Source organism: Mus caroli, unplaced genomic scaffold (genome assembly GCF_978045245.1).
Source record: "Mus caroli unplaced genomic scaffold, Mus_caroli_1 scaffold_19, whole genome shotgun sequence".
Lineage (NCBI taxonomy): Eukaryota > Metazoa > Chordata > Mammalia > Rodentia > Muridae > Mus > Mus caroli.
In genome coordinates, this window is record NW_028227274.1 from 1,489,357 (window position 1) to 1,514,611 (window position 25,255).

The window sequence follows — 25,255 nt, forward strand, 5'->3', positions numbered from 1 at the left end:
TCCCATGCATTACCCTCTGTCCCACCTTGTCCCATGCATTACCCTCTGTCCCACCTTGTCCCATGCATTACCCTCTGTCCCACCTTGTCCCATGCATTACCCTCTGTCCCACCTTGTCCCATGCATTACCCTCTGTCCCACCTTGTCCCATGCATTACCCTCTGTCCCACCTTGACCCATGCATTACCCTCTGTCCCACCTTGTCCCATGCATTACCCTCTGTCCCACCTTGTCCCATGCATTACCCTCTGTCCCACCTTGTCCCATGCCCTCTGTCCCACCTTGTCCCACGCATTACCCTCTGTCCCACCTTGACCCATGCATTACCCTCTGTCCCACCTTGTCCCACGCATTACCCTCTGTCCCACCTTGTCCCATGCATTACCCTCTGTCCCACCTTGTCCCATGCCCTCTGTCCCACCTTGTCCCATGCATTACCCTCTGTCCCACCTTGTCCCATGCATTACCCTCTGTCCCACCTTGTCCCATGCATTACCCTCTGTCCCACCTTGTCCCATGCATTACCCTCTGTCCCACCTTGTCCCATGCATTACCCTCTGTCCCACCTTGTCCCATGCCCTCTGTCCCACCTTGTCCCACGCATTACCCTCTGTCCCACCTTGTCCCATGCATTACCCTCTGTCCCACCTTGTCCCATGCATTACCCTCTGTCCCACCTTGTCCCACGCATTACCCTCTGTCCCACTTTGTCCCATGCATTACCCTCTGTCCCACCTTGTCCCATGCATTACCCTCTGTCCCACCTTGTCCCACGCATTACCCTCTGTCCCACCTTGTCCCATGCATTACCCTCTGTCCCACCTTGTCCCATGCATTACCCTCTGTCCCACCTTGTCCCATGCATTACCCTCTGTCCCACCTTGTCCCATGCATTACCCTCTGTCCCACCTTGTCCCATGCATTACCCTCTGTCCCACCTTGTCCCATGCATTACCCTCTGTCCCACCTTGTCCCATGCATTACCCTCTGTCCCACCTTGTCCCATGCATTACCCTCTGTCCCACCTTGTCCCATGCATTACCCTCTGTCCCAGCGAGTGTTACTAGTATTGTGAGGAAATACCATGGCCAAAAGCAACTTGGGAAGGAAAGGATTTATTTGGCTTACACTTCCCCATCACTGTTTACCATTGAAGGAAGTCAGAACAGGAACTCAAACAAGGCAGAAACCTGGAAGGAGGAGCTGATGCATGGAGGGGTATTGCTTACTGGCTTGCTTTCCCATGGCTTGCTCAGCCTAGTTTCTTACAGAACTCAGGACCATCAGACAAGGGTGGCACTACCCACAGTGGGCTGGCCTCTCCCCCATCAGTCACTAAGAAAATGTCCTACAAGCTTACCTACAGCCAGATATTATGGAGGCATTTACTCAATTCAAATTCCCTTTTCTGAAATGGCTTTAGCTTGAGTTAACATAGAACTATCTAACACCCACCAAACTTCCAGATCCTCAGTCATTCCCCAATCCACACTGCCAAACAGGAGAACAAGCAATCCTTCCTTTAATGGGAGGGGTGAATGGCACACCCTCACAGCCATAGGCATCCTCGCTCAGCCGGGAAACAACAAGGAAATCTGCACCACAGCACAGCAAACAGTGGGCTAATGTGTGCCTGCACCAAGACTGTTCAGTAACCAGACCTGGTTGTTTCTGGTGACTGTCTTCCAGGCTGTGGTCTTGGTGTCACATCTAGATTACCTGTTTCCAGCAACCTGCCTTGGATCCTTCTTGCACACTGTGTCCTGGGACATGGCAGCCAGGGTGCTGTACAGCTGTGGAAGAATTCTGGGCAATGGGTGGCAGGGCCGGGTCTGCCCATGCTTCACCTCACTTGTGATACCGCATGACAGTGTGGACCTATGGAGAGAGTCACACAGCAGCACACTGAGAACTGTTAGGGGGAAATGTTCCAGACATATTGAAATGCCATCGACTAAGAAGTGTGTTACCAGGGAAAAGGGCATTGCTGTGGTCTGAGTAAATTTCCCCAAATTCCTGCATCTTCCAGAGCATAAATTGACAGCACTTGTAGGTGGGGCCTTTGGGAAAAAATTAGAGCTAGATGAGGTCTTGAGACCAAGTCCCATGGTGCCCTTGGTAGCTTCATCACAAGAAAGAGACTTGAGCAAGCACCGCTCTCTCCATATTACTATGCAGCAAGAAGGTCTTCAGCAGAAGCCAAGCAAATACCAGTGTTAACCCTTGCTGGGCAGCCTGGGAAATAGTGAGCTCGCTTCTGCCTTTTTTGGCAATGGAGTGACTGAGTTGTGTTCTCGGGAAAGATGTGGAGGAGAATATGCTTTTCATTATTTCCATGGAAGCGGTTGAGAAGGGTCAAGCTCTGGTCTGTGGAGCTGAGGCTTTAGCACCGGTTTCCCTTGGAGGGTAGTTGCCTCACTCACACACACTGCCTTCCCAAGAATCTGACACCTCCAGACTCAGGACCTGGGAATGAGACACTTGGAGAACGGCTCATCTCTTCATTGGCTTGCCTTTCTCCTCTCCTCTTTTAAGCTCTACCTTAGCTCATTATTCCTATTTTTCACCATCCTAGGCATCCAGCTTTCTGCCCTCATATTCAGGGCACTGTGCCCTGGCCTCATCTATGTATGCCCAGTTATTCAGAAGACCGACATGTCAGAGGCTTCCTAGCTCCGGCACCTCTCCTTGCACATGGAAGGATGCTTTTGCCATCTGCTTTCAATGAAGTGTGGATTTCAGTACATATTATGGAAACAGAAACGGAAAAACCATTGGGGTCCCTCCTGCAAAAACAATCATTATCCCCTGAAACGAGCATTGGGGACTTCCGGGAGTGGAGCCCATCATTATTAATGAAGAAGAATTCAGACAGGAATTCTGGCAGAGTAGGATGGGGGAGAGGGAAGGAAAAGTGGAATGCTTTGACTCTCCCAGAGTTGAGAAGAGTCCCTTAACAGAGCAAGCAGACCAGTCCCACAGCCAAGACTGTGGAATCTGACACCAGTCTGGTTTCTCCCTGACTCAAGAATGTGGGCTTGCTGGCCTCAGAGCTGTGGCAGTGGGCTGAAGTACAGAAGCAAGACAAAGAACTTAGCCAAGCTACAGTGGAGGCCAAGGTAGAAAAGAGTCTGCAGGAGTTTCAGTGGTGACCAGGGCCTTCCTGAAGGCCATGTTGCCCTTTTCTTCAGTCCCTTTCACAAAGCTAGCACTGCTCTTTCCAAAGTGCAGTGTAGATTTACAATTTGTGTGAATTTACCACAGGATATGGTGTGTGTGTGTGTGTGTGTGTGTGTGTGTGTGTGTGTGTGTGTGTGAATGTGTGTGAAAATTCCTCCTAGCCCACTGATGCCTGAAATTCCATGCCTACTCCCCATTCTCTTCCCTTCTCTTGAGATACCACCATCATCTCAGAGATACTAGGGCTTTCTACTTCACCAATAAGCTGAGCTGTCTGGGAAAGCAGCTCTTGGCATCTCCTTTGGTAGAGTCATTAATAGGGAGCAGCCAGAACCCCAAGTACTAATTTGGTTCTGAAGCACTTGCAGCAGAAAGGTAGTTGCGAAGAGGGCTTGGCTTAGCCTCACAGTTTGCTTGATGACCCACATTGGGTTTGCACTGCTAGAAATAAGGTTGAGGTGACAAAGAATGAGACCATCATTCCAACTGACTCATATCAGTAAGGCTAAACTTTATTCTTTATCAAGAGGATGTATGGCTCACAGAAGTGGGAGAGTAGGCACACCTGGGTAGGAAGTGAGCTTGTTCCTTCTTCTAATTCAGGTGAGACTGTGTCCCTTCCCCATCTGCTGGGCTTTGACCGCATGACTTTCATCACTGCCTACTTTTAGAAGAAAAGGCATAAAGAAAATGAAAGAAAGCAGGAAGGTCTGAGGTCATAGCAGGACCTGTGTGTAAAGAATGATTTTACCAAATTCAATAAATGATAAAGCACTGGCATGATGCTTTGCAGGATGGAAGAAATACAAGGATTTTAATCATTTTCAACACATAAAAGTTGTACAGTGTTTTACAAAAAAGGCTAATACTTAGTGTTTTTTATATAATACTCTTTGTGCAGCTAGAGAACAGGCCAGGGAACAAACAAAGGAGAAGCCCTCATCCCAGCGACCACAAACCTCATGTCAATGTTTACTGAAAGAACATCGTTAGGCAGCTGGCTTTCCAAGCTTGGATTTTGTGTCTATAGGTTCCGCTCTCTACTCCTTTTGCTCCATTTCTGTAACTGTAACAAAATCCCCAAGACAGTGTGGTTTATAACAGATAGAATTTTAGTTAGATCCCCACATGGTCTGGTGTGGGAAGCAGAAAGCTAGCCCAGCACCCCAAGCTCTCTCCACAGAGAACCTGCAATGTGTGAATGTCTCATGCAAGTACTCAGCAAGTCCATAGCCAAAACTCTGAGAGTGTTGCCTGGATTCTGCTCCTGCTACAAGCTCCCACATCACTGTACAGGAGAGGCCACTGTACCTGTGGATGCACCATGTCCACAATACAAGGACCCAGGGAATGAATGGAACCAGGGCTCACCATGAGAGGCAAAATAAGTCAGACCCAAAACGTCAAATATTATTTTATTGCTCATATGCAGACTTTAGATAGAAACATATTCAATTATATGTGTACTATACAAAATATATAAATATGTATTTATATTTATATAAAAGGCTATTTGGGATAAGGACAGTGCTGTGACAAGTGAAATGTGGGGAATAATCAAAGTGTCTCATTGTGTATAAAGCAAAGCACATGATATAAATGCATGAAGATGCAATGAAACCCATTATTTTGTGTAAAGAATTTACAATGAAAAGAAATAAAGGAGAGTTGCTCCACAAGAAATAATCTATATCTGGTACTATGTACCAGGTTGAAAGTCCATGGGGGAAGGTCTTAAGTCTTAGGAGACACTTAATACAGTTCTTTAACTAAACTGACTTAGTGTTAAATTGCTTTCTCTATATATAAATTTATAGTCATAGACAATTACCTCACTTGGCCTTACTTAGTCAGAGAAGCCTCTTTCAGGGAACTGTAGTGAATGCAGAGACACAAGCTGCACAAGTGCTGGGAATAACTAAAAGTTGAGGGCTCAGCCCTCAGCAAGGCCTTTATGCCATCTCCTCCAAGGCTCGGGATATACTGTGGGAGAGGACACAGAAAGCTTCTAAGATCCAGAAGACAGGAATAAAGGCTGTGAAATGCTGTCTTTGAGATCTAACACAGTCTATGCAATCATGAACTCTCAACAACAGGCTGACTGCACCCTGGCTCGTCAACAGCCAGGCATGAATGCAGAATGGGCAGGGGAGCCCTACCCATCTCTGATGAACTATTTCCTCCTGTTGAATTCAGGGAAAGAGGGAATCTTTGAATTGAGTTGTATAGTGACCTCCAGATTGGTGACCCTCCAGATTCCAATGGGTAATCCCAATTCAATGGTCACACAGACATACCTGGTTAAACTCAGTAGGCCACAAAACCAAACCAAATGCTATGACTCTGGGCAGTGTGCAGGTAGGGAGGAGAGGTTTACTAGAGGTGGAAGGGGTGTAGGAGATGGTAAGGGTAAGAGCAGATGGCATCACCAGGATCAGGGAGATGGCACAGTGGGTGGGATGCCTGTTGTATAAGTGTGAGTACAGTTGGTAGGGCAACTGTCCAGCAATCCCAGCTTTAGGGAAATGGAGCAGGACATCTCTATGGCAGTCTGGACAGCTAGACTAGCTGAATCTGTATGTTCTGACCTCACCAAGAGATCCTGCTTCAATAAGTAGACATAAAAGAAGACAGCTAAAGCTGACTTCCGGCTTCCGCCCCCATATGTATGATGCATGTGCTCCCATGCAAGCATGTACACACCTTCATACACACCACGCACATGTACATATGATAAATAAATGAATAAATAAGTAATTAACCTGCAGAGATGGATCAGGAGTTAAGAGAGCTTGCTGTTCTTCTACAGGACCTCAGAGTTCAGTTCCCAGCTCTTATGGTAGGTGACTCACAAGCAGCTGCAATTCCAGTTACATTCCCATTTGGACACACACACACACACACACACACACATGGAGGGAGATGGAGGGGAAGAGGGAAAGGGAGAGCAAGAGTGAGAGCGAGAGCGAGAGAGAGCGAGAGCGAGAGCGAGCGAGAGAGAGAGAGAGAGAGAGAGAGAGAGAGAGAGAGAGAGAAAGAGAAAGAGAGGAAGAGCATGTCTTGGGAGGAAACACACCTTAAGGAGCAAGAGTCCACAGCAACAGCTTTGATTCAGTGACACAGACCAAGGGAGGCCATTGTGTCATGAGCCATAAGAATGGGTGGGTCAGTTTGCTAGTGCAGCTGGGGTGGGGTAGCGTGGTGGTGAGTATGGGGTGCTGGCAAGGACAGGGGTGGAAGAAGCACCCACAAATCAGGAATAATCAGTAACTCCCTGAACGACAGCATCAATGCTTTGGAACTGCTGCTCCTGGGCAAGTGTACTAGGGAACTGAGGAAAAGTCTTGAGAGCCTGCATGGTGGCAGTGGAGACATACATTTGTAATCTCTAGCTTTTCAGAGCCTCTTGGCATTTATTTGCACCCCACCCTGTGCTGTTGGGATTGGATTACTAATCCAGTTCCCTCATTCGGGAAATCCAATCAGTGGACAAACACTGAACCCTATAGGTGGTTTGCTATGAATGAAGATCAGATACCTGGGAATCTTGAGCTTCACAGACTCAAGAAACCAGAAAGGAGGTTTCTCAGGAAGTCTAAGTGTTTGGGAAAGGATAAGGAAGTGGACAATGTGGATGCAGGAGAAGGTATGTGGCAGAAAGACCCCAAACCCACCCATGCTCTCAAAGGCTCAACAGCTCTACATCTCTTCTGTACCTTTGGTCCTAATACTTATCCCCTCTTTTGAGGCCTCCTCCTTTTTAAGTGTGCCATTTGAATTTGATTCTTTGTATTGCTTGGTGTATACTGTTCTCTGCACAAACCTCACAGAGCCCAGAGCCCTCTGAGGGTGTGGTAGAACATGCTGGGCCTTCGGAGCACTGCCTCAGAGAGAATGGATCATTGCCAGGTGCTTTCAAGGATGACCCTGAGGTGGCTTCCCAGGGAGCAGCCTTGTTTTATGTCCTCAGCCTTCCTCTTGGCCTTTGAGGAACTGGGAGATTGCAAGCTTACAAGCTTTGTTCCCAAAAGCTACGAAGAGGCCTCTCTGAACTTGAGCTTGCAACATATTACATTAGAATTGAGCCCAGAAGTAAGCCTGTTTTTTTTCCTCTCCTTCAGAGTAGCCTTTCTTTTAAGCTCTGGAAATTAGTTATTTTTCTCTCCTTAAAGCATAAACAAAAATCGTACCACTGACCACTCACTGTATTGGACTCCAGGAGTGTGTGGTCACTAGCAGAGTCAGGACTGACCCAAGCTGGCCACCCCCACACATTCTCCTCACTGCTCAGCTTCTCAGCTGCCCCACGTGGCAAATCCCATGTGGGACTGGACGTGCTCCACCTCACTCTCCCGACGCTCTCTGGGTTCTTAGAGCTCTGTGGTGTTTGTGATGGGCAGCCTGTGGAGTAACAGCACGCACAGCTGACACCCTGGGAGGAACACTGTACTCATATCTGAGACTCACATTTTGCTCTTCTGTTCATCCCACCCAGGAAATCCTGTTCTTATGGTTGGCAGCCACCAGAGGCTCCTGGAATGGTGCCCAATCTGGAGCCCAGCTAGTGCTTTTGCCAGAAACCCACCTTCTTCTTGGGAAAAAACTGTTTGTTCCCTGATAAGACTGCAGTACAAAGGCCTGGGTCAGGGGCCAGGGGACTGTGGTCCATCCCAGAACTTAAACAGCTCACGTCTTGATTTCTTCTATGAAAATGAGGGAACTGTCTCAGTGGCTAAAGTGTTTGCTTTATGACTCTCAAGACCCACGTTTAATTCCCAAACCCACATAATGGTAGAAGCAAGGAACTGACTTCACAGAATTGTCCTCTGATTTCCATGTGGGAGGCAGAGCTCATCTGAGGTAGGTAGGTTGTGCCTCTGAAGGAAGTCTGGCCACCTACCACTTCTTTTTTTATTTTCTTGTCCACCATGAGGTGATTAGTCTCTACCTTAAGCTCCTGTCACCTGTCCTTCCTCTGCCTTTCCACAGATGCAGAATCAGAGGACTCAAGAACAGTGGTGGGCTGGGAAGGAACACCCCTGCCTCAAGCTGCTTTGCTCAGGGCTTTGGTCGGTGCTGTCAATCACTTCTACTGTAGAGTGAACCAGAGTTTCTTCAGACTATCTTCTTCTGTGTGAGGGCTGCTAGGTCACTTGCCTTTTCCTTCTCTCCTTCACCTTGTTCAAGTATCACACGGAAGTCTGTTAAGTCATCCAGTGTGCTTGTAGGAAACCATCTCTTTCCCTTGCTCCTCCAGCAGTACCTGCTCTGGCATCTTCCACAGCTTTCAGCTTGCTGCTCTGTGGCTTCTCCCTTCAGAACAGTGGCTCTTTCTAATGCTGCAGTTCTTCAAAACAGTTCCTCATGTTGTGTTGACCACCAACCATTAAATTATTTTTGTTGTTACTTTGAAACTATAATTTTGCTACTGTTATGAATTGTAATGTAAATATATATGTTTTTGATGGTCCTAGGGAACCCCTGAAAAGGGGTCTTTTCATTCTTGAAGGGGTGAGAATCAGTGCTATAGAACAGGCTTTGTGATTAGTAGACATTTCAATGATTTCCAAATTTAAGTGTAAGAAGGTGGAACATGGGAATCCCTTGTCCCCTTGGAGACTCCCATTTCTATTTCTAGCTGGCACAGTTCCTAATGTTTCCCTCCATGAATGTGTTCATGTGTATTCAGGAAGGAATGTGTGAGTGTGGACACATTTGTGAGCTTATGTGTTCATGTGTATGTGTGCAAGTGTGTGTGCACAAATGTGTGTGTATGAATGCATGTGTATGAGTGTGTATATATGTCTCTTTTGGTGTCTTAAACATTGTGTCATACCTACACTTTTCTCCCTGGCCCCTTTTCACTTCACAAAACATCTAGTATCTGTGGTGGACTATTAGGTTTGTTTGTTTGTTTGTTTGGAGCTCCAGGGACAGAACACTGGCTCTGTGCAAGCAGTGCTCAGTGTGCTCCATTCAATTCTACCTAATCCAGAACTTAAGGACCATTTTACACCAGTACACATCTTCTGGCCTTTAAACCCATTCATAGCTGTTTTACTCTTTTTTAAAATTAAAAGAATAATGTAGGAACTAAAAAGGGCCTGGGAAAGGAGGGGGAAGGGAGGGAGGATAGCTCATGTCCTGCCAGAGTTCCACCTATGCTCTGGACAGGCAGATGCGGGAGGGCTGCCAGACACTTTCCACTCAGCCCCAGGTAGGCATCCAAGCCTCTGACCCACTGGACAGGGGGTGGACAGGGGCAGTCTCCAAAACCAAAAGGGGTCCCGCGGTACACCCTGTAGAGGAGGGAGGGCGAGGGCTGAGGAAGAGAGATTCCCACACGGTCGAGAGTGAGCACAGTGGACCTTGATGAGCAGAGACAGTCTATGGTTTTAGAGCTTTGTTGTAGAAAGGCAAGGAGAAAGAAAGGAGGTAGAAAGAGAGTGGGGAAAGTCTAGAGAGAAAGAGAGAGTGAGAGTAAGAGGAGAGGAGAAGAGAGGAGAGGAGAGGAGAGGAGAGGAGAGGAGAGGAGAGGAGAGGAGAGGAGAGGAGAGGAGAGGAGAGGAGAGGAAGAGCAAAGGAGTGAGAGGAGTGAGAAAGCAAGGAGGGGCCAAGCAGCCCCTCTTATGGTGTGGGCCATCTTTACTGTTGCTAGGTAACTGGGGAGGAGTTTAGCCTGAAGGCCAGAAGCTTGGGACATTGCCTACATGACTTCTAGCCATGCTTCTCTTGTGGGGGGCAGAGGGGGGACAGTAACTTAGGCAGGAGCCAGAGTTCCAGGAGCATGAAGAAATGCCTACTGTGATATGTAGGTGAATTATCACCACTCTGGGGGTCAGACCTCAGCTTGACTGGAGACTAGTCTGTCAGTGCATAGCCCAATGCCCCACAGAATAAAATTTTATGAAGCATATCATATATGGTAATATAAAATATTTATGATTAATTAGAAGAAAACTGGGCTATGGAGAGCAAAGGGGAGGAGTGATGGAAAGATCTGACAAGTGGGTGTCAGGTTACAGAAAACAGAAGAACTGGATTCTGGTAAGCTTATGACAGCAGAGTGACCACAGAGGACCATGCACTGTGCATTTCAGAAAGCTACAAGAAAGGATCTTGAATGTTTTCAGTCCCTAAATTCAATGTGAACATTGTGCAATGTATATATGTAGCAACACATCACATGGTAATACAAATATATAACATTGAGAAGCTAAATACAAGGAAGAGGAGGCTCTGGAGAAGGAGGGGCGGGAGAAGAAGAGAAGGAGGAATACTCATTTTTTAAAAGAGAATAAATTAAAAAATATTTATGGAGCCTAAATCATTGGCTAGAGGGGTCTTAGGGAGCCCCCTAAAAATCACAGGTATTGTTGCGGCCCGCCCGCGGTCCACAACACGAACGGTTCACTGAGAATGGCAGTTCAGGCTGAAAAGAGAGGAAACTAGTCGGGGCGGAAGAAACAATGGAGTCAAGACAAGACTCTGATCAAGACTCAATTTAATATTTCCAGACACTCAGTTTATAAAGGAAGGGGGAGGGAACCCAATTTCCCGCCAAGTAACTCAGGGTCCAGTAGCAGGACGAACACGTGTGTGCCTCCAGGCAGCAGAGGGCAGGTTCCAGCAGTGGGCGTGGCAGGACGAATGAGCCGGTAGCTCCACCCTTGAGCAGGCAGGTTCCAGGCTGGGGGGAAGGGAGGCCACATTTCCCCCCATTAGATAACAAAACAAAAATAAAAAAGGGGGTGGCCTGTGGCAGAAAAATTATCTATGTTCAATAGTTCTGCCTGAGTTCCTAGGGTTAAAGAAAAAACCTATTTCCGTGGGATTCCCTAACTATTCTAATGGTAAACTGTATCTGGCCGAGACTGTCTTAAAAGCACTGACTGAAATACCAGCACTGGGCTGTAGGCTCTGACTTTATAATGCTAATTAGTGCTGAATAGGTAGCTACCTATTTGCCTTTTAAGTAGGGCGTTGGAACCCTGGCTGAGTTTAGCTAAACAATTTTAGAATAACACTGAACTGATAATCCTCTGCAATTTTGGGGAACAGGAAGAAGGGGTTAAGACTGGCTGGCTCCTAGTACAAGGCCAATTGGCTTTTTTTTATTTTTTGGATGGGAGGCAGTGAAGGGCCTGCTCTTACAACAGCAAGGTCTCCAGTCTCTCTCCCCCCTATTAATTAAGTTTAAATAGGCAATGCTTAACAGAGGTGATCAAATGATTTTCTCATCCGTAGATGAGTGGGCCTTTAACCTTGACTTGGGTGGACATTGGCCTGATTCCTCCCGTGAGCATTGTAACAACTCACATCTGTGGCTCTTGGTATCTTTTGGGGAGGGGAGGCAGAGCCTTAAGTATTTTTGGTTTTTAGCTGGAGTCGGATACCAACCTCCTTCAAATCAGGTGTGTCGCACAGGGAACTCAGAAACGGTCAAACTGGACCTTCCCTCCGCAGTAATCTCCTGCGCCAAGCGGTACCCATACCGTATTCATATGATTATGAATCAGTATCGCAATTCTGAGTTATTGCGAGGTCTCTATGTGAGACTTGTCAACCTCAGATTTAGCAAGGCCTAGACAAGAATTATGTCAGTATTAACACCATTAATTTTGGTTAAACTAGGAGCTGAAAGTCTTTCCTCTTCATCCCTGTTATTCCCAGTAGCCTGAGGAACTAAGGACACCTTGCAGTAACAGCAAGGGTGAAAAGCCAGAGGCCAGCTAAGGGACTAAGCCTATATCTATCAAAATAAGAACTAATCTTTGTAAATATATATGAAATTTCTACTTCCCTAGCTCTCCTGGTAAATCTAAATCTTATCTTAGACTGAAAAGCCACATGCTGGGATGTCCCTGGAAGGGAGATTAGCAGAACCACCTGTTTGCTTAGGGGCGGGGCGGAGAACCGGAGAATGTAGATTGACCTGCTTGAGAGAAGGAAGAATACTAAACAATTAGAGTGTAGTAATGTAAATTTTCTGTTTGGAGAAGTCAAGGTACTTTATTTAGATGCAAATTGTAAAGCTAAAGTTAGTCTCAAATTAGAAGTAACTGGGTGCCAGCGGCGTTCTGCTGCAGACTGACCTTTAATGTCAGTTTGCAAAAAGTTTAGGACAAATAAGGTAAAGGCGAGGTGAGCCTTTGGTGACCTTGGGGCAAATGCTCTGAATTAACTTTACTAGGTAATTTAGAATATAGGAATCTCTAATAATTGAACTGAATATTAGACCAGTCTAAGATTGAGTTAGAATGGCTGGTCACACTGAAGAAGAGTGAAAAATCATTATGACTCTATTAAATGACTAATTTTACTAAGTCTGAATATACAGTCTTTGATGTACTATTGCCATAAAGTTAAAAGGCTAGAAGCTAGTCTAAACTGGAAAAATGACAAGCAAGGATGGATCTAAAACATGAATTTAATCTTTTAGTCCTTTTAATCAGGACACTGAGTTAACTTACCTGTCAGCTCAGCACACGAATTACCAATATGCTTCTGTAGAGTTCTGTGGAGAGAACCTGTTTTTCCCTTTCCTAATAAGGTAGCTGTTTTAGGATCAATTTATAAGCCAATAAGTAGACCCTTTTAAGATACTAAAAGGCATTTATTAAATTTGACATTTTAATCTCAAATTTTGAAAATAAAGGTATGTTTTAAATAGTGTGCATGGAAATGCACTAAATAGTATATATGGGGATACAATTTCTCTCTTTTGTCTTTTAAGAGGTTAAAGTTTAAAATTTTACAATATCTAACCTTTTGAATTAATAACTTTTTGGACAAAACATTTTAAATATTTGGCTGTAAAGGGGCAGTGACTAATCGCACTTTCAATCATTTTTCTTAAGGAACGGTTGTAACTAGAAGGCTAGAAAAGTTATTAAGAGTCACACGTGCATAATTTATTTATTTATTAACTAGAACTATGTATAAGCAATTGTAAATTTGAGAATTAATAGTATCTGAGGAACGAACAATTTTAAGTAATTATGAGCTCAGAGATATAGCATTGACTATCAATATATAAATTAAGGTTTGATTGTTCAGCATTTTAAAACACCATCTACAGCACACAACCAGATTATTTGTGCTGGGATAGGGGCAACTGTGTGTCTTAAGACTCTGCCCCACAGCAGCTAGTTGGGCCCACGTGGCCTAACGATCGGCTGGGAGGATGAGAAAAATGACTTTACAATAATGTTTTTTCTGGCCAAAGAATTGTCTTGGGCACAACCAATTTTTAATTACCAATTAACAACAATTATAAAAGCTTTCTTTATTTCCTGCAAAACCCCTTGCAGCAAACCAAAACACCAAATAACAAAAGGATACTGTCTCTGAATCTTTTGGGTGAGAGCAAGGATTTAAGGTAAACTTCCCTTGAGAAGCATTAGTTAATAAAATACTTTCCACTTAGGAAACAATATATACTGAAAGATTAAAACTTTTGGCTTCTTGTAAAGAAGCAGAAACAATAAACATTTTTCTTACATAATGTAAAGCTATATTAGCCATACATAGAGGCAAAATTTTCTAGTGATTACCAGTTTACTAGAAGCAAAAATCTTTGAATTTAAGCATTATTTTAAACATCTGAATAGATCTGTAACACTGTTAAAAAGAAATTTTCTTGAACACAGGGAAAAACTTTTTTAGGCATTGTTTGCAAAACAAAAGAAAGGGCCACAAGCCACTCTGGGACTGCCCAGAGCCCTGTATTGACTCAAAGGTAAAATACTTTTTAATCTGAGCATTAATCTTAAATTTGCAATCAAACTGCAAGCTGCAGTCAATGGAACAATGGCAGTTTTAACCATAATTTTTAAGTTTTTGTGCAAGGTTAGGATAATATCTACAACTTTGGGAAAGCAAAACCTATGTTTAAAACAATTTATCACTGTTAAAATCAATATTAGAAGCATTACTATTATATTACGAAGTTTGGATATCAATTAATACCTATGAATACCTATTAAAGCAAGCTTTAACGCTTTAATAAAGAGGCATTGCTTTATATCTTATCTTAAATTTTACTATTTAGGATAGGAACCACATTTATCATTATCTAAACTAGAAATATCTTAAGAGACTCAGCCTCTGAAGCTTAATCTCAAACTTTAACTTGCTTCAGGGCCTCACCAACTTTCTCTCAGGTTCCACAATCTATCGTTTCTTCTTCTTTGAACCATGGACAACAGCTATCTCTCTTATCTAAAAAATTTCTTACTAATTGTACTTCAAGCCTTACTCCTTTTTCCTTGAGCAACTCCTGAAAACTAAACACAATCGCCTGATCCATGATTTTGAACCCTTCTTTCTTCCACCTAAGCAGTTTTCTAAAAAACTGCGGCACACCGCCTGTCTCCGTATCTAGTTCCGATTTACGAACTGCTGACCCCAAGCAGAACCAGTGTTGGGTCAGCACTGCTTCAAACTTGTTCGTATCCTACCGCATCCCCAGCAACACTCTACAAAACTGAAATTTTTTAGGCTAGCGCTAGCATGTGTACCTGTCCGTTGCTCCGATGCTCCTCCGATACGAAGATTCTTTCCTTTCTTGTGGAGCTCCACACAGCAGTCGTTTCTCTTAACATCTCTCTGCCATTCTTCAGGTCCCAGTTCTGGCGCCAACTGTTGCGGCCCGCCCGCGGTCCTTTCTTGTGGAGCTCCACACAGCAGTCGTTTCTCTTAACATCTCTCTGCCATTCTTCAGGTCCCAGTTCTGGCGCCAACTGTTGCGGCCCGCCCGCGGTCCACAACACGAACGGTTCACTGAGAATGGCAGTTCAGGCTGAAAAGAGAGGAAACTAGTCGGGGCGGAAGAAACAATGGAGTCAAGACAAGACTCTGATCAAGACTCAATTTAATATTTCCAGACACTCAGTTTATAAAGGAAGGGGGAGGGAACCCAATTTCCCGCCAAGTAACTCAGGGTCCAGTAGCAGGACGAACACGTGTGTGCCTCCAGGCAGCAGAGGGCAGGTTCCAGCAGTGGGCGTGGCAGGACGAATGAGCCGGTAGCTCCACCCTTGAGCAGGCAGGTTCCAGGCTGGGGGGAAGGGAGGCCACAGGTATTGCTAAGGCTCTTGGTTGCCCTTCACAGTGTGATGGTTTGGTCCTATTTGAAGACAGCATTTACTTGTGTAATATGGAGAAGTCAAGCTGGTCCCTAACTACAAGCTTCGTCCTTACTGACTAGTGTTCATGATACTAGAAGGGACTCTGCAAGCTACCAGAGAAGGAAGATAACTATCAACTCAGCTACAAACCCTGTGATCGACAATGCAGCTTTCCTGCAAGATAGACCAGTGTAATCGTGGCACAAATGCTAACTACTTTTTTAAAAATGCATTTAAGGCCCAGTCCATGAGATAAAATCCATACCTGACACTGCTAAAATAGACAAGAACCTGAGACTAAATAGGCCATAGGCCTTGGAGAAAACCTAGTGGTATCATTCTACTAAAGGAACATAGCAATAAAATGACTCCCAATGACATGTTAATATACCCATAGATCTGTGCCTCACTCAGTCCATGACAGAGAAGCAGTAGATGATAATCAACACCCAGACCCACAACTGGACAGTGTGAGAGAATGGTAGGTTTTGGAGCAATCGGCCCCAAATGGGATGTTTTCATCAAACACTTCTGTGAAGGCTCAAGGATCTAAGCAGAACAGGAGGCAGAAAGATTTTAAGAGCCAGAGGTAATTAATAATTCCAAGCAGTATATTTTAGACACAGCAGGACTGATTCATTCACATGGCAGGATGCACAAGACCTGTACAAGTTTAAGATAGATGGGATGCCATCATTGACAGGGAAAAGTGGACATGGGTTCCCACCTGCAACCAAGAAGTGATTTGTCACTGATACTTTCTGGCAAAAGGAAAATCCAGTTTCTCAAATGGAGTCTCACCGGGTCTCACCAACCACACTCTAGGGCAGGCTTTATGCATAGGAGTAGCTGGCCAACACAAAACAAACTCGGTGCTATTTTTGTGGACTTTATGTTTTGTTTTAGCATTCTTTTTATTTTTTATTTTTTGTCTTGTTGGTCTTTTCTTGTTTGTTTTGGCTTCCTTGCAGAGGTTTCTTGTTTCTTGATTTTTTGTTTTGTTTTCTTTAAGAGAGGAAAAACATGGGAGGAAGAAAAACACAATCAAAATAATTGTATGAAAACTTAATTAAGAAAATAAAATAAATATGCATAGGAGAAGAGTCTTATTCATAAGCCTCTCAGCATGTGTGATGATTTGAATAGAAATAACCTCCATAGACTCACGTGTGTGAATGCTTGGCACATAGGGAGGACACTATTAGGAGGTGTGGCCTTGTTAAAGGAAGTGTGGCACTCTGTGGGTGGGCTTTGAAGTCTTATATGCTCAAGCTACACCTAGTGTGGCACCGTCTCCTGCTGCTGCCTGTGGATCCAGATGTAGAACTCTCAGCTTCTTCTTCAGCACCATGTCTGCCCGCATACTGCCATGCTCTCTGTCATGATGTAGTGGACTAAACCTCTGAAACTGAACCAGCTCTAATTAAAAGTTTTCCTTTATAAGAGTTGCTGTGGTCAAAGTGGCTCTTTACAGCAAGAAAGCCCAAACTAAGGCAGCACATCTCTGGACTCTGTGCCGTGTGAGGTTATATTGACCCTCATCACCCCAAGGATACCCTTTGTCTCTCCCTGTGTGCTGGTTCTCCAGCACATTCTATACGTCTCTTTTCTTCACTTACTCTCATATTGGTGGAATGTTTCTTTTATTAGCTTCTTTAAAAAGTATGCTTAGAAGATAAAAATTTTTGAGGCCCTAACAAGTCTTAAAGCACCCTTACATCAGCCTGCCATTCAACTGATAGTCTCAATGAGTATTGCACAATAGTCCAGATCTCATTTTTCTTTAGAGTATCTTCTTGCCTTGAATTCTCTTAAGAAATCTAATGCCCATAATATTGATCCCAAACATGACAGGTTTTTCACTTGCAGGGAACTTGTGGGATTTTCCAGTAATTTTCATGGCTTGACACTTCATAGATGTGCTTTAGTGTCAGCCTGGACACTCATGTCTCCCAGTACTGAGCAATTTATTGAATCATTTCATTGCTGACTTCCACATACATTTTCTTTCTTTCTGAAACTTGGTGTTGAACCACATGGACTAGACGTTGATTTTTGTACCTTTTAATTTTCCTGGATTTCTACACTGGAAAACTTCTTTACATTGTTCTACTGATTTTTATGTTGTTTCTGTAATTTTATTTTGCATTTCCAAGATCTTTTACTTATTCTCTGAGTGTCTAAATGATTACTTTAAAAAAATATCCCATGGCCCTGTAAGATAGCTCAGCGGGTAAAAATGCTTGCTGCCAGGATTAATGACTTGAGTTCCATTCCTACGCACATGGTAGAAGGACAGCATTGACTGCCTGCAATTTATGCTCTGACCTACACATGTGCACCACACCATGGCATGTACTTGTCTCACCCCTAGAAAATCAATAAAATATAATTGTCCCTTGTTTTGGGCACGGTTGCAAAAATTCCCCATGTCTCTGAGGATATATATATATATATATATATATATATATATATATATATATATGTGTGTGTGTGTGTGTGTGTGTGTGTTTGTATATGTACATGCATGTATAGTCTTCATTATTAAAGTTCTATACATGGCAACAGATGCAAGAGGGTCCTTGTCTCCTAGGGACCACATCATCACTGAATTCAGAGGCTGACCTTAATAACATGCACTAATGATAAAGACATATGGATATATGACATATATTTTATATTAAGTGTTTTAGTATGTATGACTATGTGTCTATTTTTTCAAACTGATTACTGTTTTTGGCCACCTTCTCTGCCATTTCATAGCTCTTGGTTCTCACAGTTTAGGAATCAGTCATGCAGGGCTGCTTGGTGGTTGAGCCATGATAGAGACTGACTTGACTCATTTTCATACTGCACTGTGGTGAAAGTGACACCTAACACCAGAATCTTAATGATATTTCCTTTTAGATTCTCCAGAGAAGCTTTGATTTCTTTGCTGAAGAGGAAGGGTCTAGCCACCAGCATTTGAGGAGCTGAGTGAGAAAGAAGGACTAGCCTATGCTACACGAACAACTCATCAGCATGCTATTCTTGTGCATGGCATTCTCCACCCACTGCATGTCTCTCTTCCTTTCCCTCTCCATAAAGAAAGGACGACACGGCTATCTTGGGTCAGTGGGATGGGAATCTTGGGTCGGTGGGATGGGAAGCTTGGGTCAGTGGGATGGGAAGGTGACCCATTCCTTGCCTCTTCAATGCTTCTCATTCAGCTCTTCTCATTTATTCTTCTCTTTACCCCTATTCTGTTCAATTTTTTGTTTTTTGTTTTTGTTTTGTTTTGGTTTTTGGGTTTTTTTTGAGATAAGGTTTCATGTAGCCCAGATGTGTAACAAAAGATGATCTTGAACTCCTGATCCCCCTGTCTCTACCTCACCAGTACTGAGATTATACCACCAATTGTCCTGGCTTTACCCCAGTTGTGACTAGGTAACTGTCAGAATATCTGACTTTCTGATATGTCTCTTTCACTTCTGCTTTCAAACTGGAATCTTCTTTCGGAGCTTTTGTCTTCATGTGTGGCCCCTTGAATGTAAAACAGAGGCCAACTCATATCACTAAAGTTTGTGTTCCTACTTCTTGACTAAAGCAAACATTTGTTTGGTTTCTTTTTGTTGTTAGAGATAGCATGGGGCCTGGTCCAGATTTTTGCCTTGATTGTTGTTTTTGTTGGGGTGTGAAGAGATACCACATACTTGACAACTCTTATAAAGAAAAATATTTAATTGGGGCTGACTTAGAGTTCAAAGGTTTAGTCCATTATCTCAGCAGGAAGCATGGTGGCATGCAAGCAGGCACTGGAGAAGGAGCTGAGAGTTCTACATATGGATACATAGGAGAGAGAGAGAGAGAGAGAGAGAGAGAGAGAGAGAGAGAGAGAGAGAGAGAGAGAGAGAGAGAGAGAGATTGGGCCTGGTTTGAGCTCTGAAACCTCAAACCATACTCCCAGTGAAATGCTTCCTCCAACAAGGCTATACCTACTCCAAGGTCACATGTCCTAATAGTGCTACTTGATATAAGCCTATGGGGGTGTTTTCCATTTGAACCACAGCACTCAGCATCACACGTCTGGTCCCAATATCCACACACATCAGCTTGAGGGAAACCATCACACATTGGGAAATGACCTCTGAAACCACAGTACCTTATAGTGTCAAGTGTTCGTTTCTTCGTTGGCTACATATTAGCAGTGGGTTTTGCTCTGCATGATTTTTGTTTTGTTGCTTTAAATTTTCACTTTTATTATATGTGTATATTATGTATGCCTGCTTGCCTATCTGTGCATTGCATGTGCACAAGTGTGCCTAGAGGCAAAAAGAGGGCATCAGAACCTCTGGAATTAGAGTTACTTGTAAGAGCATCTTTTATTTGCTCGAAGTAATTGTCGCTGAGGCCTACTGCCTCAGTCTGCTACACTAGGAGGTGTCCTGGAAGCTTCCAGCCTCTGTACAGTCTTATCTAGGCCTGCAATGTTTTCAGCCTCTGAGACTGCTGAATAAGCTCATCCCTTCCTAGTTCTTTCTGAACTCTGGTTGATTCCACTCAAACTCCTCTCCAAACTGACTGATTCAATCTGGCTTCTCTCCACTTCTAAATTGTTCTGATTGGCCTCATACTAACTTTAGCAATGTGTTCTAACCTCTAGCTTCTCATTCTCTGGCTCATTCTGTCTTCACTTGTGTTTAGCTTGTTCTCTCTTGGAACCATTTCACCATCTGGGTAAAACTCCACCCCCTTCACTGCTTCCTTAAGTAGCTTTAAGAAGCTCTTTCTTCTTGTGAGAGTTGGACGTACTCTATTCCATCAAATCTTCCTCTGATTTGTCATCTTATCCGCCACTCAACTAATCAGATATCATTTTCAAATATGGGTGCTTACTTCTACAAACTAACTGTACCTTTATTGCTTGGGATTAAAGGTGTGTACTAAGTGCATGTTTTTATTCCAGCCAATGGAATTAAAGATGTGTGCTAAGGGCTGAACATATTTTTTTTTCAGTAAATAACACAATTTTGGGGTTCACAGTGTGATCAAACATCCTGCAACTGTTACTACATGTGGTCGTGAGTCACCCAAAATGGATACTATGAATCAAAGCAGGGTTGGACCCTCTGCAAGAGCAGCAAGTGCCCCTCATCATGGGACAACCTCTCCAACCCTGCTCTGCAGGTTTCATTCTGTGACACAGGCTTAAAGAATAGCTATCACTCTGATGTCAAAGAGGAAGATATAATGGCTGAACCATGCAGTAATATAAATAGAGAAAGTCACTTTCTGTGCAGTACCCATATGGACATGGTTGTTTTAAAACAAACAAAAACTTCATGAGGCTGGAGAGGTAGTTCAGTGGTTAAGAACATTTGTTGCTCTAGGCCAGGCATGGTGGTGCATGCCTTTGTTCAGCACTTGGTAGACAGAGGCATATAGATCTCAAAGACTTAGAGGTCAGCCTGGTCTTCATAGTAAGTTTCAAGCCACTCAGGGTTACACAGAAAGACTGTATTTTTTTTTTAAAGGATCTTTGTTGTTCTTGCAGAACAACATTGCATTTCCAGCATGTACATGCATGGGTAGATGCTATAACCCCAGCTCCAAGGAATCCAATATCCTCTGGCCTCTATTGCTATATGCATGGATAAACAAACACACGCATGCATGCTTGTAGGCATTCATACATCTTTAATAAATAAATAATATAGACTTTACATTGGCTAGTCCATGTCCAAAACTTGTCTTTTTTATGCCTCAATATGTTAAGGTAGGAACGTATCATCCAGTATCTGTCCTTACAGTCCCAATTTCTTCAGGGAGCTCCCAACCTGGGGACTCAAAACACAACCAAGACTTTAGCTCCCTCCTCATTGCTCATCACAAATTGTCAGCTAACATCTCAGGATGCAAAGGAAATCCTCACTGCTAAAGGACAGCAGCAGGGTCTAAGCACTACTCCCTGAGTCCCACTGTTTGCCTGGGTTCTGTGTGAAGAGTCTCAGACCTGACGCTGCAGGTGTGCGGTGCGGGCTTCCTCCTCCATCAGGCGCTCAGTGTCTTCCACATTCAAGTTCCCTCCAGGCCCCTGCTTCTCTTCTTCCTCAAGAGGGCCTTAGCTACCTGAAACGACTGGACAGAGATTATATTTTAGTGAGTAGAAAAGCTACACCCTCTTCTAACCTACTAATGTTCTGTGCCTGAGCATAGGTCAGGAGCTGGGTTCCTCCTCGTGTTCTCTGTCTGCCAACTGGAGATCAATGAATTCAACTTGTGGTTTTAGAAGCCATAATTAACTCGTGATTCATGCTAAAGAATGCTATCTCTTATGCTCCATGAGGATTTGTTTTAATTTTCTCATTGCTTGTGTTGAATGTTACAAGATCCATTGACTGGGCAAAACCTGAAAAGACCCACTATGTAAACAACCCACACCTTTCATTTGATCTGTAGAATAAAGGCCATTTATTTTCAATGCAAGAGATCAACATTAAATTGTGCAACCTTTCCAGATATTGCACCCCTCAAAAGCTAAACTAGCTTTTCCTTGCGGGACAGTGTCATCTTGGTTCCTATAGTGCCTGGAGAATGAAGATTCCTACACCAAAGGCTGAGACATGGAAGGCCACATGGTTATGGCGTGAGGAAGCAGTGGGATCTCTTTGAACATCAGACTCACCTCCTCTCAAGTCCGGTACAGTCTAAGCAGAGAGGTCCTGTATATGACCTGTGTTTTGTTACTTGCTTTGTAGTACGTTAGGAAGGCCATATGGGAGGGGTTCCTGGGAAGGAGGCCTTCACTTTGATGCAATCCAGGAAAATTTGCTCACATACATTCTCTCTTTTCTCCTGGACACCCCTGACATTGTCATACATACTTCTGAGCTCAGATTCTTTCTATCTAATATAATAGCCTTATGGGTCAGGGTAATTGTTAGTCCCAGAAAAGTGACCTGAGGGGTGGACAGTTGGACTTTAGAAGGTGAGACCCTGTAGCCTCGATTGGAGAGGAAAATTTGAAGAGCAGAGGTGTCAGTTTGGCTAATTTCTAAAGAGGGGCTACAGAGAAGGACATCATCTACATAAAGTATGATCTTAGATTTAGGGAGAGATAAAGATAGTAAGTCAGAAGTCAGGGCCTGAAAAGACACCGTCAATAAGACAAAAAGACCACCAACAGATTGGGAAAGGATCTTTACCTATCCCAAATCAGATAGGGGACTAATATCCAATATATATAAAGAACTCAAGAAGGTGGACTCCATAAAATCAAATAACCCCATTAAAAAATGGGGCTCAGAACTGAACAAAGAATTCTCACCTGAGGAATACCGAATGGCAGAGAAGCACCTGAAAAAATGTTCAACATCCTTAATCACCAGGGAAATGCAAATCAAAACAACCCTGAGATTCCACCTCACACCAGTCAGCACGGCTAAGATGAAAAATTCAGGTGACAGCAGATGCTGGCGAGGATGTGTAGAAAGAGAGACACTCCTCCATTGTTGGTGAGATAGCAAGCTTGTACAACCACTCTGGAAATCAGTCTGGCAGTTCCTCAGAAAATTGGACATAGTACTGCCGGAGGATCCAGCAACACCTCTCCTGGGCATATATCCAGAAGATGTCCCAACCAGTAAGAAGGACACATGCTCCACTATGTTCATAGCAGCCTTATTTATAATAGCCAGAAGCTGGAAAGAACCCAGATGCCCCTCAACAGAGGAATGGATACAGAAAATGTGGTACATTTACACAATGGAGTACTACTCAGCTATTAAAAAGAATGAATTTATGAAATTCCTAGGCAAATGGATGGACCTGGAGGGCATCACCCTGAGTAAGGTAACCCAATAACAAAGGAACTCACACAATATGTACTAACTGATAAGTGGATATTAGCCCAGAAACTTAGGATACCCAAGATATAAGATACAATTGGCTAAACGCATGAAAATCAAGAACAAAGACCAAAGTGTGGACACTTTGCCCTTTCTTAGAATTGGGAACAAAACACCCATGGAAGTAGTTACAGAGACAAAATTTGGAGCTGTGACGAAAGGATGGACCATCTAGTGATTGCCATATCCAGGGATCCATCCCATAATCAGCTTCCAAACGCTGACACCATTGCATACACTAGCAAGATTTTGCTGAAAGGATCCAGATATAGCTGTCTCTTGTGAGACTATGCCGGGGCCTAGCAAACACAGAAGTGGATGCTCACAGTCAGCTATTGAATGGATCACAGGGCCCCCAATGGAGGAGCTAGAGAAAGCACCCAAGGAACTAAAGGGAACTGCAACCCTATAGGTGGAACAACAATATGAAGTAACCAGTACCCTGGAGTTCTTGTCTCTAGCTGCATATGTATCAAAAGATGGCCTAGTTGGCCATCAATGGAAAGAGAGGCCCATTGGACTTGCAAACTTTATATGCCCCAGTACAGGGGAATGCCAGGGCCAAAAAGGGGGAGTGGGTGGGTAGGGGAGTTGGGGGATGGGTATGAGGGACTTTGGGGATAGCATTGGAAATGTAAATGAGGAAAATACCTAATAAATAAAAAGAAGTCAGGGCCTGACCAAATAGGTATGGGCTGTCCCAGAACCCCTGAGGTAGAACAATCCAGGTAAGTTGGGTAGAAAAGTGGGTATCAGGATCTGTCCAGGTAAAGGCAAATATGTTCTATGACTGGGCATCTAGAGGGATAGAGAAAAACATATCCTTGAGATCTAGGACTGAGAAATGGGAAGTCCCCGAGGGGATAGTGGAAAGAAGTGTATAAAGGTTAGCCAGTACAGGATGGAGAGGTACCACTGTAGAATTAATATGCCTGAGGACTTGAACTAAACAATAGGTACCATTAGGTTTCTTGACTGCTAGTATAGGGGCATTCAAGGGGGAAGGAGTAGGGCAAAGGAGTTTCTTTCTCAGGAGGTCAGAAATGATTGACTTAAGTCCCCTGAGACTCTGGAGAGAGAGAGAGATTGGATATGCTCTATCTGTTTGATGAATCTCGTCTGCATATGCTTTCACTTGTTCCCAAACTCGCTCGCGTTCCTCGGGAAGCAAATTGTTAGTAAGCATCATGTGTATATCATGGAAAGTCAAGCTGTACGATTGGGTAATATACTGGAATTCTTTCATGAAAGAGGAGGAATTGGAAGTATAGGAGCCCAACCTCTTTTCTATCTGAGAAAGTTCACTCCGTGAGAAGGGAACGTGTACTCTGACAAGACCGTCTACCCGTGCAACTTCCCTTAAGGGAAGGACAGTTGCTGGGTCAGACTCCTCTCGGGGAGGAGAGCTTGGGGGTTTGGTTGTGACCTTAGAACGTGTGATAGGTGGTGTGAAAGTAGGTGCCAAGGTAGAATGTTTGGAAGGACCTGCGGTTGGCACAGAAGAAGGAGACCCAGAGGTAGTAGGCTCTGAGGTATCTCGGTGACGAGAAACTGAGGCAGCAGTTTGGGTTTTCAACGGCTCAGAAATAAGCCTATGGAGAAAAGGGGGTGGCTTGTTAGTTGGGTCTAGCATTGTGGTGTCATCTAGCAGGAATTGTGCAGGATTCATGGCTCAAAAGGAGTTGAGTTGGAGAGCAGAGAGAGCACATAGAAGTATTAGAGCAAAGATAGATGAAGGATTTAACATAGCTAGCCTCTTCTCATTTTCTGGTCGCTGGCAGTATGTACTAAAATCCTTTAAAACAACTGGATCTAGGGTGCCATTAAGTGGCCATTTAGAACCATTGTCTAGCGAGTACTGAGTCCAGACCTTATTGCAAAAGTGTATTAATTTTTATGCCTTCAAAAGAGGCGTTAACTTCAAAGACTTGAGATTCTCTAGGAGACACCCCAATGGTGTATCTGGGATACGTTTGAAGACATTTTGTTGCCCATTTGGAGGTTTCTGGTGTCCTTACCAGTGTCCCGGGAACAATCCAGAAACCAAAAAGGAAATCA

At 43.9% G+C, this 25,255-nt stretch overlaps 1 pseudogene; it reads right to left on the bottom strand.

Moving 5' to 3' along the window:
• Window positions 1-1,715: 1,715 nt before the first annotated feature.
• The window catches only part of LOC147000213 (uncharacterized), a 123,776-nt pseudogene continuing 100,236 nt past the window's right edge, over window positions 1,716-25,255 (bottom strand).